Raw genomic sequence first — 18,226 nt, 5'->3', positions numbered from 1 at the left:
AATGAATATAGTGCGACCGAGATGAAGCAAACCAAGATGGCTGGTAGGTATAGGCAAATATTTTCAAAGCTAAACGATCACTTCGACATCTGGTGGCCAGTAGAAAAAGCGTCACAAAAGGGGTTTGGGTTGAGAGCGCACCGTGTGCAGCATAGGAAGGAGCACACAATTTACACTTTTTCTTGGAATAGTTGTTTTGCAGACGATCAGAAAGCACTGAAAAACATGATAAACTTTTTTCCTTCGAATATGAACAGATCTGGTTGATGATCTTGAAAGATTAGTGGAAGAAAATTGGAAAATTGATGTTTGGTAACATAGATTATAAACATCCGGATTCTCTATTAGTGGTTAAATTTTTGCGAAATCACAAGTATCGCAAGAATAATTGTTTAAATTAATGGAAATGGAAAATAGAGCAATAATCGATTGATTATGACCTAACTTTTGGATTGAAAAATTGAATTTTGGACGTATATTAACATTTTCAGTGATATTTCTCTCGTTTTTCCTTAGCGAACTCTATGACGGTGGCGTATTATATTTTCCTATATTCAATCATGTTGGAGCGAGTTGAGAAAGCCGCTGCAGCTTGCAAACAAACAAAAAGTGAGATGATATAGGAATAGGGTAAGTGCGCATAGTTAGGACCACCACCTCTAACTTATATTGTAATGCGATTTGAAAGGGACGCTTGCGAAGAGATGTGTAGCAAGTTATTTTTCGTTTTGTTGACGAATAGATTGTCGTGCAAATTTTCAACGTGGAGAAATATATATTCACACGTCAGTTTAAATAGACCAATCCAATTGCCTGCGTTATAATTCAATGTTGACGAAATTTTCTTTGTTTGCTGGGAGAACTGTCACAACATTGTTTTGTTTGCTGTGAGAAAATAAATATAAACAGAATGGCTGCTGAGCAGTCATTTCTCTGTTGAATTTACGTTGACCGAAACCTCGAATGACGTCGAACAAACATCGATAAGTTTTCATTCTAAGGAAATCAATTTGTGTAAGATGGATCGTGAATTTGTGTTCGTTCAATGCACAATCCAATAGTGTGGCAAACATGATGTAAGAGTATTATGGTGGGACAACATTTTCTTAGGTGTGTGTCTATTGGAGGGCAAAATCCCCAATAAGGAGACCGCAAAAATCAGTAAATAGGGTAAGAGCGCGTTATGAGGACCACCACCTTGGAATAATAGCGAGTTGAGAGGACTGCTTAGATCGGAAAATAGGGTAAGTGCGCGTTGTGAGGACCGCCACCTTCGACTAATAGCGAGTTGGGAGCACCGCTTGAAAGTTGCTTAATAGCGAGTTGAGAGGACCGCTGAGATCGGACAATAGGGTAAGTGCGCGTTGTGAGGACCGCCACCTTTAACTAATAGCGAGTTGAGAGGACCGCTTGAAAATTGAGAGGAACGCTGAGATCGGAAAAGAGGGTAAGTGCGCATTGTGAGGACCGCCACCTTTCCCTGATATTGTAGAGCGAGTTGGAAGGACCGCTTTTGAAGAGATTTGTAGAGAGTTGAGAGGACCGCACAAATCAGTACAAAGGGTAAGAGCGCATTGTGAGGACCGCCACCTTTAAGTAATAGCTTTAAGTTCTAGGCAGTTCATAGGAAGTCTCTTTGATAGTCCGAAACTTGAACTTTGTAAAAGGGAATGTTTTTACGGTATAGTTCGCTGAGTAGAGAATCATTGCATCGTCGTGCTGCTATCAGAAGGCTTGTTAATTTACGTAGGATGAAACGTGAATTATCGGTATTGATTCTTTGAGAGTAACATGCGGTTGCTGGAAGCAAGGTGAATGTGGACTGTACTGCTCAAAGAGGTATACGCATTCTGTTTTTGTCAGCGATGTTGCTTGATGGAGGACTGCCGTACTGCTCGGGAATACTTTTTGCGGAGTACGCGCTGAGAGTTTGATTAATTTGAAATAGGGTACCTATTCGGCACGCATCGATGAGGCAGTAGGTTTGGTTATTTATTTTAGTTTATTTTTTCAAAATGCGCTATTTCATAGTCTATTTTTTCTCCGGAGAGGAAGGGGGATGTGTGGGGCGAGATGACAACAGTGTGTTTGTGTCGTCTCGACCCAATCGTTGCTCACCGATCAATCAGTCATAGTGGAGTGGATTACAAAGGAAGACGTGTGTTCCCTTCTGAAGTGGTTGTCTATGTGATGGGTGATTTCCCAGTTACAGATTGATGTTACACAGTTTTCAAGACCAACGACGATGAAATCATCAAGTTACATATACAGGTTTACTCTGAATGTAATAACTTGTCAGTAATTTCTTCGCCATATGACTTAGTGGAATGTTTCTGGAGATGCATTAGGGACCTTCGAAACAAGGATGTTAAAGAGACGTTATGTGCTGGGGAGAATCAGGAACCTCGTCGGACATTTCTTGCGCTTCATTCATTACTCAAGACCACCGGATTCCGTTTCTGACATATGTTGGCTTGCTTTGCTGAATGAGGACATTTTGTCACAGGATAGATTGGAACCAGTCTTCCCATGAACAGAACCGATGTGCAACTTTGGTTTCAACCTAGCAACTTGTATTGAACCGCAAACGCGCTTCGTCTCTGTACTAGTGCATCAAACCGAACCCGGTACATGTGTACTTCGGTTCAAACAATAGAAATATTAGTAGTAGAACGCTAATGGCGTAGTTGTCACAAAACTGTTTTCAATTTTTATTACCTTAAATTATGGTTTTCCATTGTTTGTTCTATACCATGATGTTGTTTTGGTTCTTAACATTAATCTGACACTTTGAGGCCCGGTACTCAAACTGTCAGTTCGTGGCAAACTAGATGTTGGTAACACGAACAGCAGCGACATTAGCATTCTAAGGCTAATGCTTCTACTGTTCAAACTTAGGTTCAAATAATGGCACAAAGTAGGCAAACAGGGAACGCTTGAAATCCACGCGTATAAACTTTTTAGCTCAAATCGCAAGACCCTTGAGGCTTGAAGAAATGTTTTACTTAAGCAGATCAACTAAGGTTAATATTTTAAATAACATTTAGTGGTAGATTTATGGAAAAACCAAGGATTTTACTATATCATACAACAAGACACGATAAGTAGAAATTGATTAGCGTGGATATCAACGTGGGTAATCAACTGTCTGTCCGTTTGTGACATAGTTCTGAACCTCGGATGCAACCGAAGATTTGCACCCAAATTTGAACCGCGGTTGCATACGAGGTATAAATGGACTGGTTTTCGAACCGGTGTTTGAACCGACGTTCACTTTACACATGTTTGGGTTTAGATTCAGGTTCGAGCGTTTCGGATTGCACACGAGAACAGTGTACAAGGACTAAGGAGAGTACGAAACCGCCTGAACCAAAGTGTTTGGTGTTGGCTTGGGAAGACTGATTGGAGCTGAATATTATGCTACATACAAAGAGCTAACCACGAAACTTACACATCTGCACCACTCTACACGGCACTCAGATGGATTGCACGAAGTTTTCCCTCACAGATGATCCACAGCAGCAACAATAACAACAGCAGCAGCATCGCACATCGGCATCTGTCAAAGAGTGACCGATTGCATCGCAGGAAGTAAATTACCGATTAGACACGAATAGCTGACGCGTCGAACATCAATCATCACTGCCATCATCATCGCCATCATTTGCGCCTGGGAGCAGTGCCAAAGTTCTAGATGTTTCCAGAACACGAGACGAGATGTTTCCAGAACACGAGACGCGTGGTATTATCATGCGTGCTGTGCGCGGATGAATACAGTCTTATTTAAAAATTCGAAAAGTGTAGTACAACTGTATAAAGTGAAAAGTGTAAAATAAAAGTAGTGACAATAAAGTAAAGTGTGCACTAGTAAACATACCTAGTGTGCTTTCTTTGCATGTGTAAAATTTCGTTTTCGTCCAAGAACTACGATTTTTCAAATTTAAATTCGTCACAGTTCGTAGAAATATGATTCAGTACTCTTCTTACCCTATGATTACATCTTAATTTCTAAACAAAAATCCCAGTTTAAGAAATTATTGGGAAAAATTGTGAATGTAATATATGTCAACATAACAAAATTTATAACTTTCAGATGACCAAGTTATTGATATGGGAGTTATAAAATTTTGTTATGTGTTCCGGGAAACATATCTACAATCAGCGTTCGATAATTTCAAAATTTGTGGTTAACTATAACGATAGCGTTCAAACGAATGTTCCCTGAGAATCCTTGGAGGAATTCAAAAAAATGCATGTTGGAGTCATAGTCTCTGGTAATTTCTGGGGTTAACTTTAAAAACCCGTGATTGATTAAAATAGAAAGTTATTAAGTAATACCTGAATGAAACTTTGGACAAATAGGATGACGGATCCTATTCTTGACACTTTTGATTCAATTGATTGCAGCGGTGTTCCGAATTCGGTGAGTTTGTTCCGGTTTTCAGCCAATATTTTCTGCATGCTTGGCAAACGTCTAACGAACGTATCCTATGGCCTTACCCTTCCCATTAACACTACACAATATCCCGTAACACCTATGAGAGGCCGTAGAGTTCCCTGCATCTTCCTTAAGGAGGCGTTCAATTAACCACTCCTTCCCTTTGCCTAGCATTCGCAAGGACGTGGCCAGGACAGCTCTTGACTGTTGAAGGATGCGTCAATCTTGTCTAAGAGTTGGAGATTAGTTCCATATATCTGACTTTAGTAACGGACGGGAAGGAGGCTACCCTCATACAATGATCTTGAACGATACCACCTACGAATTTGTGCGAATTGTTTAATGCTAATTCTAATGCTAACTATAACGGTAACGTTCAAATAATCCACTAAAATACTGCAGGAAATGCTACGACTCAAGTTCACTCCCCAAGATTGAATGTCGAAAAAGTTGTGGTACCAGTTTGTCTGCCATTTTCCAGCGGTGTACCCATTTTATATACCCCGTTCGAAACATCCGCTCAATGCACTCCAATTCTCTTTGCAATTTTTCACCCACAGAACAACAGGTAGTGGCAGCCACGTATTTGCATCCCGTGGGAAAATGTTTACTAAAAATATGTGCTCACTTTGCAAACATTCATGCATCCAGCTGGCTCTGGAGCTGGAGCTGACTATCATCACATCGGAGTGGCTGGTTGCAGTCGAAACAGTCAGAAGTTAATCTGAGTAAACGAAAAAGAAGAAAAAACAAAGCGATTTGAAGTATTATACTTTTTGTATTTTCAGTTTTTTTTTCATCATCACCGTGCACCGCCTTAATTCAGACAAGCATCGCTAGAACAACAGCTGGGGTAGAAGCACCGGTTTTGGCCATAGTGTATCATATACTGTTCTATATAGCAAATCAGCATAACATAACTCATTACATAATGTTCATGATATAGGTAAATTCATTTACAAATTATTATAAAACTAGTGGTCCCGGCAAACTTCGTCTTGCCATCAAGTAGGCTGTTGGAAAGCGCTATGCAAGTCCCGTGTAGAAAATGTCAGATTATTTTCTCCCGTTTTCCTCACTATTCCGATGTCTTCCTTAATATTTTTCTTCGCACAAACACGTCGGAGCTCTGGACGAATTCAACAGTGAAAGAATCATGTAAGTCCTATCACCCGTTCTCAAGCCATTTCGTGACATACAAACATCATTCCATTTTTATTTATATAGATAAAAGGAAAAACTCATTTTTCTTTTTGGGCTGGGAATTCCTAATTTACACCAATCTCATAGAAATTCAATATGATTAGTGAAACCAGATACCGCATTTATATATCTGGCCGAAATTTGTTTGATTGGAAAACATATATTGACCAACGAAACTTTCAACGCGAAAAAAGGTTTCTGCTCAGTTCCGATATTTTTCATACATAATGTCATAATGTAGCATTAAAGCTTGTATTTGACATATTTGTAGTACATATTAGACCCCAAAATATTTTTTTTTTAAATTCTTTAAGCTGTTCAAAACCGGTGCTTCTACCCTACCTGCTGTTGTGTGGAAAGCTGCTACTACGAGATAACACCACTTTGCAGCGGATCTGAGTATGCAGTTGAATCGAGTGTGCTGTAGTTTTCCAGCAAGCATGGAGCACACAAAAAAAAACAGAACTTTAGAGTTATTCTCTTTTAGTCCCGTTCTTACGCTAGAATGGTTTTGTACACTCTGAAATAAATTAACACATTCGATGTATAACTTTCATACAGTGATCGATAGTACCTTTGCCTTTCCGCACATCTTGGTCGCACAAAATGTATATTGGTCCATTAGTTTGATCGAGATGTATGAAAAAAAAAACAAGGGAACTTTCGATCACTGTGTAAATTAGTTACTGGTTACTTAATTTATGTTTGGTGCTTAACACAGTGAAGCGATAGTTAGGACAAAAATCACGGCGAAGAGCTTTTTTTTAAATTGTCAGATGGACTCTGGGAATGGAAAGGGCAGGGCGCCTGAAAAGAGTAATTTACTTGGAAAAAGGAAATGGCGATGATGTTTGTACCATGGAGCAAACTTCAACTTTTGCAGGTTGGTGTTGTGGATTTGAGATTAAGAATACAACTGAATAATTTCTCTATTCTGATCCCTTAAAGCAGTTCGGAAGTATACCCTTGAACAAAGATTAAGATGATAAATGCATGGGAGCAAATCAGGATGATATTATTGACATGCACACTGAACAGTAACATTATCCACAGTCTGGTGAACAGACCAATCTAAGCAAATCAAACTGAATCACAGAGTTTTCTGAGCAATTTCATCTTTAGTATCTTTTAATAGATACCAATCCGTTAGCTTGTTGCCATATTTATCCGTGTTGTTACTGCAAAGAGCTTAATCCTGCCCAGTTTGGGTAACAGTTAAAAAATCTCAGATCACTTTTCAGCATAAAAGCAAAGATACAGCCCAAGTGGTGTTATTTCAACATTTGGGTATCTGCCTGAGAATAAGTGTGATACATAACACTCTGTACGAACAGAATTAGTCACGAGTGGAAAACTGATTACTCAGGCTAGCTTTGAATCTGATAGTGACCCTGTTCTGTTACATTTCAAATATCTTAAGAAGCAATTCAAAATCCTATCAGCTCCACTTTCATTTATTTACAAGTCGACTGGAATACACATGCAACCTACATCGATAGTAGTCTTGATGTGAACATTTCTTTGCATACAAAACATGATATTGACAATGCTCTTGAAACTCAACAAATTCCATTGTTGAAGCCAGGGGCATTGCAATACCAAACATTGAAGTAAATTTCAAATCCTTCATTATAGATGATCTTGAACTCTGGAACTCTTGATCAGAGTTGTTATTTGTCGCCGGATTTGACAGACTATCAGTGACGATGACGAAAAATAAAAATTTTTCGTCGCTGCCTCAGCTCAGCGCAACCAACGACGCTCAACGATCAGCAACCAAGCACCTTGTCGCGACGAAAAATCTTTGTCGTTTTTTCTCTATCTGTGTTTTCGTTGTACACGTTCAGCTTGAACCGAAAGGCAGACAACTTATCTGTGCCAATGGAATGTATAACCAAAAAAAGAACTCGCAAAAAAGATCTGCGCGCTACCGGAGTTGAACCTTCAGATTATCGGTAGCACACGCCTGTCAGCATGACTAACACAGCTTTTCGAGAATGTGCTTGCTAAATTGCCAACACAAGACACCTTGTTGGCTAGTAGTTCGTAGCTCAGACTCCCTTCGTCTGGAATTGTGCACCCGGTGACAATTAGAAACTTATGTTGGTTTTTGGCGATCTTTAAAAAATGGCGATCTTTTACGCACTGATTTTTTTTGTCATCGGTCAGTGACGAAACCGATGGTTACCAACCCTGAAACTTGATCCGTTTTGTAAACGTGAGGAGAAGGCAATTTTAACGTACACGAGATTCTGCTATAAATAATTATATGGCAGAATCTGCAAAAATAAAAAAATAATGAACGTTTGACTCAATTAAGACCTTACTAGCCAATGCTGGCATTGAAAAAGGGAAACAAATTATTACTAACTAATTGCGAAAAAGTCAAAATCTTGCTATGCAGTTTGGAAGCGCGCACAATTTTAATTTAGTCCAATTGAAAATCAAGGTAATCAGTATTTTGAAAGCATTCTCAATTAAGAGAGCATTTTTTTCAAAAATTCAAAAATATCCTCATCCGAAACCAGAGGATAGATCATTTATTTATCAAATATTTTCAGTTGTCATGTTTTTCTGACATATGAAGACAATTCTTGTGGTTTATGGACGATCCTAATGTCATAGTTTGCTACTGACTTGAAAAACATTAAATACCTTAAGACGGATTCCATGTCAAATCGGTCAGTCACAGAACTCGACCATCTTCGATTTGGATTAAATTTTGCACATGTTTTTGGTATGGTAGAATAAGTGTTTTCCATAGAAAAATTGATCATTTTGACTCAAGCGTAACTTTTGAAAATGGCCTATAAATGTTTGCATGCATCTTATTTGAAAAATTCTTACTCCGAAACTGTTGATTTTAGAGAAAAATGTTCTATGAAGAAGTTGTAGTGAACCGTTTGGACTATAAGAAAAAAATATACACTGGAAAAATATTTCATTTATTTTCATACAAAATTCAAATATTAAACTTAAATTTTAAATTACACAAAAACCCCATTTTTAATATTTTTTAAATTTTCACCATATAATCTTGATAGTAAAAACAGGTTTGGGACAAAGTTTCATGATGGAGAAATTTTTAATAAAAAAGTTTTTCTAGGAACAACTTTTGGACGATTTTCAAAATTTTGATTTTTTGTCAAAATAAATACGTTCTGATGATACAGTAAGCATCTTGAAATGATTCTAAGCCATAATGATTATATAAATAATTTCTCTAGAAGTAGCCATTTTCGAATTATTTCGAGTTTAATGCAAAAAATATTGTTTAAATATTAAAATAGGCCATTTTCATTAGTTATTCGCGTTTCTCCATTAATAATAATTCGTTTTCGAGAATAAAGACCATATTTCTTTACATTTACTTATTTTCCTTGATGGAGAATCACGAATAACTAATGAAAATGGCCTATTTTAATATTTAAATAATATTTTTTGCATTAAACTCGATATAATTCACAAATGGCTACTTCTAGAGAAATTAATCATATAATCATTATGGCTTAGAATCATTTCAAGTTGCTTACTGTATCATCAGAACGTATTTATTTTGACAAAATATCAAAATTTTGAAAATCGTCCAAAAGTTGTTCTTAGAAAAACTTTTTTATCAAAAATTTCTCCATCATGAAACTTTGTCCCAAAACTCTTTTTACTATCAAGATTATATGGTGAAAATTTAAAAAATATTAAAAATGGGGTTTTTGTGTAATTTAAAATTTAAGTTTTATTTTTGAATTTTGTATGAAAATTAATAAAATATTTTTTCAGTGTATATTTTTTTCTTATAGTCCAAACGGTTCACTACAACTTCTTCATAGAACATTTTTCTCTAAAATCAACAGTTTCGGAGTTAGAATTTTTCAAATAAGTTGCATGCAAAAATTCATAGGCCATTTTCAAAATTTCCACTTGAGTCAAAATGATCAATTTTTCTATGGAAAACACTTATTCTACCATACCAAAAGCATGTGCAAAATTTAATCCAAATCGAAGACTATCGAGCACGATTTTTAATTTTTTTCGACTCATTCTGCATGGAATTCGTCTTAACGTAATCAAAGTGTTTGTTTGATTTCGAGAACTGCTCCATGATTAAGTATTCTATTTCAAAGTGCTACTAATGTTAACATGTTGTTTTCATGGTGAATACACAAATACATGTACTAATAGAATGTACTAAGAACAAGAACAAACAAGAATATGTAGAGCAAAGAGTTGTGAAGAGTTGCAGTTATAGCTCTAGATACTGTTGTAAGGGAAAACCCAACTGACACATAGAAGCCACCACAAGACGAACACCGTTCCTGGTTTGAAATAAGAGTTTCTACCGCAACTTGACATGTCACAACTAACCATCTCTTCTAATGCCACAACTCACGAAGGCCACCAGTACGAGAAGTGAAGAGTGACGGACAACCGCTGCCACCGGTGAAAGGTTGGTTTCAGTACACTGAAACCTCTAGTTACGTAATGCGTCTATAGAATTTTTACTTGAATAGAACTTGTGTTTCGTAAATACAATTCTCGCCCTCGTAACTACGCTAACGTTATAGGAATTGTTTTTTTTTAACATACATACTTTTTTTGATTCTCATCATATGATTTGAAAGATTCAATTTTGTTTTAAGAAATTCGGAATAATGGACGAAATTTATGGAAAATTCATGAGTTTAAATTAAAATATTTAAACAAAATATCAGAACATTCAGAATGGAATTTTGATGACTTCAGGAGAAACAAGAAGATTCGAAAACGATTTTGATGAACAAATAGAGTGCATACCTCTTGCCTGAATACCTAACGATTTTCTTATGTGACTTTTCCAACTGTTACAAAAGCTGGGGAAATGACTCTATTGAACACACTATATAGCTGGTAGTGTTTAAGTGCCTTGAATATAGGCACTTTAGAGACATCAAGCTTGGAGTATAAGACCAAGTAGAGACTGGACAGGAATCAAAAAGAGACCGAAAATGTACCAAACAGCCCCAATAAAAATCATATGAACTTATTATAATAGGAACAAGTGAAAGTTTGGTTCATTATCATAGAATCAGGTTAGACATCTCTTTTAGACAGACAGTATTACTGCACCTATTACCGTTAGTTTATTGTATCTTGATTTTCTCTAGAATATTTTTGAGAATTTAGATATGTTCTCGAAGCCTCAGAGATTATTCTAAAGATTTCTCCGGAAAAGCATTAAGTGAATATTTCCGTGGAATTCCTCCAATTATTTTGCTAAGGAATTCTTCAATGAATATTGTTTCGGATATCTCAAGAATATATCCCGATTTTCCCAAGGACAGCATAAAAATAACCTTAGAGATTCTTTCACGAATTCCTCCGACGATTCTCAGATATTTTCCAAGGAAGTCCTAAATCCCAAAGAATTTTTCGGTGATCGGTTTCCTTAGTATATCCTCCAAGATTAACATTTGGAAAATCTGTAAGATCTCCTAGAGTAACAACCGAAGGATTCGGTTTAAGAATTTGTGAAAAAATATCTGGACTAATCCTAGTCTTCCCTGAAAAAAAAAACACTGGTGGTAATATATTTGGATTTCCTGGAGAAAACTATGATTAAAATCCTCTAAGCATCCTTTAAACAATCACTGGAAGAATATCCGGGAGATTTGGTAAAGGAATCGCTAAAATAATTTCTAGAGAGATCCCTGAAAGTATATTGATGTTTTCGAGCATTTTGGAAGAATCAACGTTTCTGGAGATGTTGACAGCCTTTGGGACCCTATCCACGAAGCTGTGATAGCAAATGCGCGTGAATTGATTAGCACTGGACAACGACGAATGCAAGTGACCGGTACCCGACAGAACTGAGAGCGGTACAAGACAGCGAGAGCCGAAAAAAAGAGGGAATCCACCACAAATCAATAGGCTGCACGAAGAAAGTGTGGTAGCTGAAGCACACGGAGATTCAATGCAACGGTCAATGGTGCGCGGTACAATACCGTACCAGTGCCCGCCATGTGCAATGATCAAGAAGGAAATTCGCTGGCCGGTAAAACGGCCGTAGTTGCCAGGTGAGAAGAGCACTTTCAGCAACTGCTTAACGGCGTAATTGGGAATGTAGCAAGAAACAGGTTGACCATTGAGAATGGCGACTAAGCTGCGGACCCACTGACCATAGGAGAGGTTAAAAAGGCTGTCATCGAACTAAAGAACTGTGAGGCTGCTGGATCTAGGTCGAGCTTCTCAAGCACGGAAGTGAGCAGTTTTACCCTTCGACCCACCGAGTTCTTCTGAATTGGGGACGAAGAAGTGCTCACCGGCTGATTGTAATGCCTCATACGCCTAATCTTCAAGAAAGGGCACAGACTGGAGTGTGCCAATTACTGAGGAATTATCCTGGTAAATTTGGCGTACAAAATACTGGGCGGTATGAATAAAAAGCGTTGAACTTTAGTACGTGTAGCATCTATTCAAAAACAAAATCCACGAAGTTTTCTACACTTTTGGTATGAATAAAAAATCTTTCGAACATGAAGTACCTACTACTTTCGAACATTAGTGTGGCACTTAAAATGAATAAAATCATGCATATGTGTCAAATTTGTCGCTTATTCACACGACCAATCATGTGGAAATATGAATACAGTCGACTCTCCACATCTCGATATCTCTCAGTATGTCGATGATTACTTCGGTCCCTTCATTCTACATACGATTTCGCTCTCCATATCTCGATATCCTCCTGATCTCGATATCTCCATATCTCGATGTGTTCCTTTTGATTTTTTGTTCCCAATTTTCTCTCCATGTATCGATGTGAACATTTCGGTTCAAAGGTTACTAGACCAGATTAAAATGATTCAGAACAATTTGGAAACTCGAAATAAAGTTTATTTGTTTATTATTATCATAGTAACGGAGTGATTTTCAATCTAGTGTTGTTCTTTGTCTCGATCTCTCCCTATTTCGATGGTATCGAGATGTGGAGAGGCGACTGTATTACTAAATTCCCGCTATGCATCGCGTAATCGATCATGAATACAAATTCATGTAACGTTGCACGATTTTAAGTGTGAAGTTGCGATAACCATTCCCTCTATGTGCATGCAAATTTTATAATGATTTGACAACAAGGATTTTTCTGAGAATTTTGGAATTTTAACTAGAAATCTGTACCCTATGAAGGAATCTTGAGATTACAGCAATTGTGAAATTATAAAGTTCCTAACATTTTCAAGATTTCAGTACTAAGAATTTGATATGGTGGTAGAATTTTGAGCTTCCTCTGTGAATTAAAAAAAAAACACAGCATGTTGAACTCCGATGATGGATATGGGATTCTTAATATTTCTGTGGTATTCTCGTCATTCCGGTAGGTTTTCTGCTTGTATCCCTGGAATTCTTATAAATTAAAATAAATTCTCACAATAGTGGTTGAAATAAGGATTTTCTTTTACATTTTTACATTCAGACATTCAAAGGTTTATACTATAATTGAAGATTTCCTCTGAAATCCCAACGGAATTGGAAATCAAAGGGATCTTAAGTTTACAAGAATTCCAATGATTCGGATCAGAGTTTGCAGGAATCTTACTAAAATCTCAGAGATTCTTACAGAAATACCATCTTGAAGATACCCGAATAATTTCAAAAGACTAATAGCCAGATCATATACCGGATTTACAATATTCCCAGAATGGCTTCCAGAATCCCAGAACTGTTGTAACAAATCAAGAATGCCTATCAGAAATCCATAATTACTATAGGAATTCCAAAATTCCAAAGGAAATCAGAGAATCTAGGATGTCAGAAGTCGTACATAAAATTAAGAATTACTTTATAATATGCTGAAATCCTTCCGACATCCGAGAATTCCTAAGAAACAACATAATTATCGTAATGCCAGATTTAACATAATTATCGTAACGAGTATTGACATTGAAAGCTCTCCGTTAATAACTGTGTAGGTACTCATAAGGACTGTTCATTTAAGTAAGTGGACACCTAAATATTAACATTTTGGTGTGAAGATTCCATAAAAACAAATAAAATCTTGTTTTAGTGTGTACCCAAGTGTTTATTTTGACAGCAGACAAAAGTTGACAAAAAAAAATTATAAATTATAAACGATGGGTCGAATTGACATGGCGACTCTTAATTTTTTTCTGCACAAATGGTGTACAGAAAAACTGCCGTTCCTAAATTTGGCTTAAATCGCGAAGTGTTCAAATTGAAATTTTTCAACGCTGTGGCCAAAACAGATATTCCTGACGACGTACGATACATCCCAACAGAAAAATTTGGGAAAAATGATTTGGTATGGCAAGCAATTTGCTCCTGCGGTATGAAATTACTACATAATTCACGACGGGTTCAATCGAAAATTACAGAATTGAATGCATTAAAAAATGGCTTCTGCCCATCTACTGAAAGCATACCATGCCTCCATTGTTTTTGCCAGACCTAGCATCGGCTCACTATGCTTCAGCTACTTTGGAGATGCTCAAGAAGGAATAAGTCGAATTTGTAGAAAAATGATCGAATGCATCAAATTGCTCAGAACTACGCCTCATTGAAACATATTGGGCAATAATCAAACGGCATCTTAAGAGAAGCAAGCTCCATCGATTTTTTCAAGAAAATGTGGTCAGCAGTTCAAAAAGCAGTTCGAAAAGTTCCGAAAAAAGTTGTGCAGAATTTTATGGGAGGTATCAAAAAAAAAAGTAAGAGCATTCTCCAGCAATGCGCAATAAATGTTCAAATTTATGTGAATTTGATCGAAATTACGTTGATTTCCATGTATGTTAGGTAAACTCATGAATTGGTTCGAAAATAAACAGTTTACTGTAAAAAACACGTGTCCACTTTCTTAAATGAACAGTCTTTATATTCATCTGCTACCTCCATCTCTTACACACAGCAAGATCGGCAGACATCAAGACACATGAATTCTTAAATAAATGTCGTCTGAAACTTTAACATTTTCATAAATAATAAATTTTCATAAACAAAGAGAATAGTTTAATCTTACTTGTTTTGTTGCAAATTACACACAGGCATCGAAAGAAGCTCTACTTATAAAAAAGGAAAGGATTATACCGTTTTCTGGCAACGGCATTGCGATCAGTTGCATTCAATTGACATTTGTATTTCGAAGTTTCGTTTGACCGCACAAGTTATGAATGTTGAAGGATATCAACGAAACGATAAACATCTACGGAAATTGATATCCAACGCCATTTTGAAATCTAATATAGCGACTTCCAGTCAGTAAAAATCACTTGAGACTCATGCAATATGGGTATTAACGAGATGGATCCGATAAGGAGATGCCGAAAATCGACGTTTGATGCTATTTTTAAATCCAAGATGGCGATTTTAGATTTGTGGAAATCACTCGAAACCCATGCAATGTGGGTATTTACGAGACACCTTCAACTCATCAATCCCGTTCCAAAAAAGTTTGGGTTTCAAGCGGTTTTTACAAACCGGAAATCATCTTCTTGGATGCAAAAATGGCGTCAGACATTTAATTCCACTAGAGTTTATATCCTGTGACAGATACGCGTATTTCGCCCTCAACTGTAGGGCCGTCCTCAGTGTCGTGTACTAGACTCGACTCTAGTGCACGACACTGAAGACGGCCTTACAGTTCTGTCAAAGGATATAAATTCTAGTGCAATTTATTAATACGATACTTCATTCGGGTTTTCATTTATTTTTAAATTTTGGTTCAACTTCAAGTAGGATTGTAATAATATAAATCATTTTGGTAGTTTAGGCTCCTTTTTCATGTGGAGCCCAACCATTATGCAGTTTCCACCTAGATCTTGTGCCCCTTTTCGTATTGTACCGGCCGGATTAGAGGTGATCACCTTTTTTGGATTGTTGTCTGGCATTCCGGCCCATTGTCCCCTTCAGCATTGGCAACTGTCTGGATACAGTCACCCCACACAGTTGAATCACCCACAATTTATAAATCAGCTGATTTCAAGAGACAAAATTATAATGAAATTTATTACAAAACATCACAGAAACAAATGTTCCTGATTAGCTACATAATGTGCCTTACCATTTCAATGCTTTTGATCGCGGTAAAACGTCTCTTTATTTCGGTATAAACCAAATAAATCAATGAATTATGTTTGTCGTCAATGAGGATGTATCTTCAGTCAATTTCGTGAGAAGCACGCCTGAGACGGCTATTTACAAGCGACGTTTTGAAAGGGTAGTACAAAGATATTGTAGGAAAATGAGTTACAAACAACATATACAGATTGAATAAATATGGTTATACGATTGAAATGTGAAATATGAGAGATTTGTCTGAGATTTTTGCGTGAAGTACTTGATTCATAAAATGTGGGAAATAAACACGCCTGTCACTATTTTTGAATCAGCGTTCATACTATTTGAACTTGATGAATTTTTTAATGTTATACTCATTTATAATCAATTTTCAAAACCACAAAATAGATGGGAGTTTGGAAAGTGCATGACATGGCTTTGGGGCCGTACATAAATCACGAATATCAGACAAAGTAGTTCAATTCCGTATACGGAAAGGTGAAATAATTGTTGTAGTCAAGCCTGAAAGGAACAAAACAAAAACAGTGTTATTGGAAAGGATTTCTGAAGAATTTATGGCGTACTTGATATTCGCCTTCTTTTTCAATTATTTTTTTCTGGCGTAACGGCCCAACTGGCAAGTAGCCTGTTTCTCAAATGATTATCAACTAAGTCTCTCACATTTATTAACTGACAGCATTATTTTCTAAGTGATCATTGATCATCTTTTTTCCAACTCGACAATATCCTAGACCGGTGGAATTCAAACGCACGACTCTCAGCATGGTCATGATGAATGGATCAATAAAATAAGCAAAACGGCCGCTATGAAATGCATTGATAGCGCCACCGTAGTCTTGTGTGTTTGACAGAACACCAATGCTGTCACAATGTAAAATCCCATATAAGGTGGCGCGATTGCGTTTGTTACACGTAAGGTGATTGAGGACAAAATGAACACACAAGGTGAAATTGACACCCCCTTATTCTCCAAGAATATGCATAATTTATCAAATTTTCGTGCAATTTTTGAAGTCTGTATTGCATATGAACTGTTTGACGGTATAAAACATTATGTTCTGCTTCATTTGTCCTCTTCAATTTGATTTTTTTTCTCAGCTTCAAATTGGTTTAAGAGCAAGGTGGTGGAAAAATCTAATGTTTGAGAAAAGTAACTAACCTAGAACATATTTTATTGCTTATGTGAAAAAGGTGGTGTTCTTCTGCATATCATATCGTTTGTCACTAATTTATGATATATTTTTCTCTAAACTCCAAGAAAGTGTTCATTTTGCCCCGATACCTTTTTACCAACCTTGCTTTCGACACAATTTTCTATGTCGGTTGTCTGACATTTGATGTGATTTTTTTCACCATGAGTTAATGCAATACATCGTACTAACTACAAACTTGGTAACTAGCTGAGGGTTAATGAACCCTAAGTTTATATGGATTAACTTCCAGGCTATACTGTTGGCTCACGGCTAAATAAACAGACTTAAGTGGTATACTAGGCTTGAAATATATGTTCACTTTGACTTCTCAGCAGCATAATTAAAAACAAAAAACAAAAATCGCTTGAAATACTGACCAACTTGACAAAAGCGGAAAAAATCAGGTCTTTAAGATAAGACTTAGATTAGCAAACTTCAACTTTAATTGCCAAATCGTACAATTTCGAATTACATATAATATCATCATTCATTTACTGAGTTCTTGGAATTGGTTTCGGTCTTCCGCTGCATATCCCCTATAATGTCCGAGACAGTGTTCTCATACACATATGGACTATGTTGATATTGTAAAATAGATGAAAATGGTGGTCATATTGATTCATATTTGTGGACAGGTTTTTTGCAGATGCATAAAATGTGGTTTTAGACGATGTGCAAATAAGTGAAGGTTTTCAATTTTATCAGCTATTCCAATGAGTACAATGCACAGAAAAAATATTTAATTTTCAATGTGGTGTAAACTGAAGTCTACTGTAAAAATAAATCAAACTCGTGTGTTACTACAGCATCATGTAAATTTAAATGAATATACATTCAATTTTCAACTACAAATGGTGGAATATTACATGATCATGTAAATTTAAAGTGAATTCAATTGAAAAGTAATGGATTGGTCGTTGAAATTTACGTTTATTTTGATGCTCCAAATATGTGGATTAAAATAAACTTAAATTTACAATATATTTTTAGCTGTGTGTGCATGAACTGTAAGTATATGTCCAACTTTACCATTTGGTGTTGAATGCACTGAAATATGTTGCTTATTTAGCTTGCTATATTTATTTGAATTTTCGAAAAGCCTTATGAATCAATATAATTGTGGGACCAGTGTACTGGGTTCATCGTAAAGTTGCGCAAGCTCGTGGTTCGTTCTTCTCCATACACCATTTTCTCATACTCCTCCAAAAATTGTCCTAAGTACACGTCGTTCAAAAACCTCTAGCGCTTGCAGTTCCTCTTCGAGCGTTGTCCACGTCGCATGCCCATAGACGACTACCGGTCTTATCAGCATCTTGTACGTGGT

Source organism: Aedes aegypti, chromosome 2, assembly GCF_002204515.2.
Source record: "Aedes aegypti strain LVP_AGWG chromosome 2, AaegL5.0 Primary Assembly, whole genome shotgun sequence".
Lineage (NCBI taxonomy): Eukaryota > Metazoa > Arthropoda > Insecta > Diptera > Culicidae > Aedes > Aedes aegypti.
The sequence above is the reverse complement of the archived record's forward strand: the minus strand, read 5'-3'. Positions refer to the sequence as shown.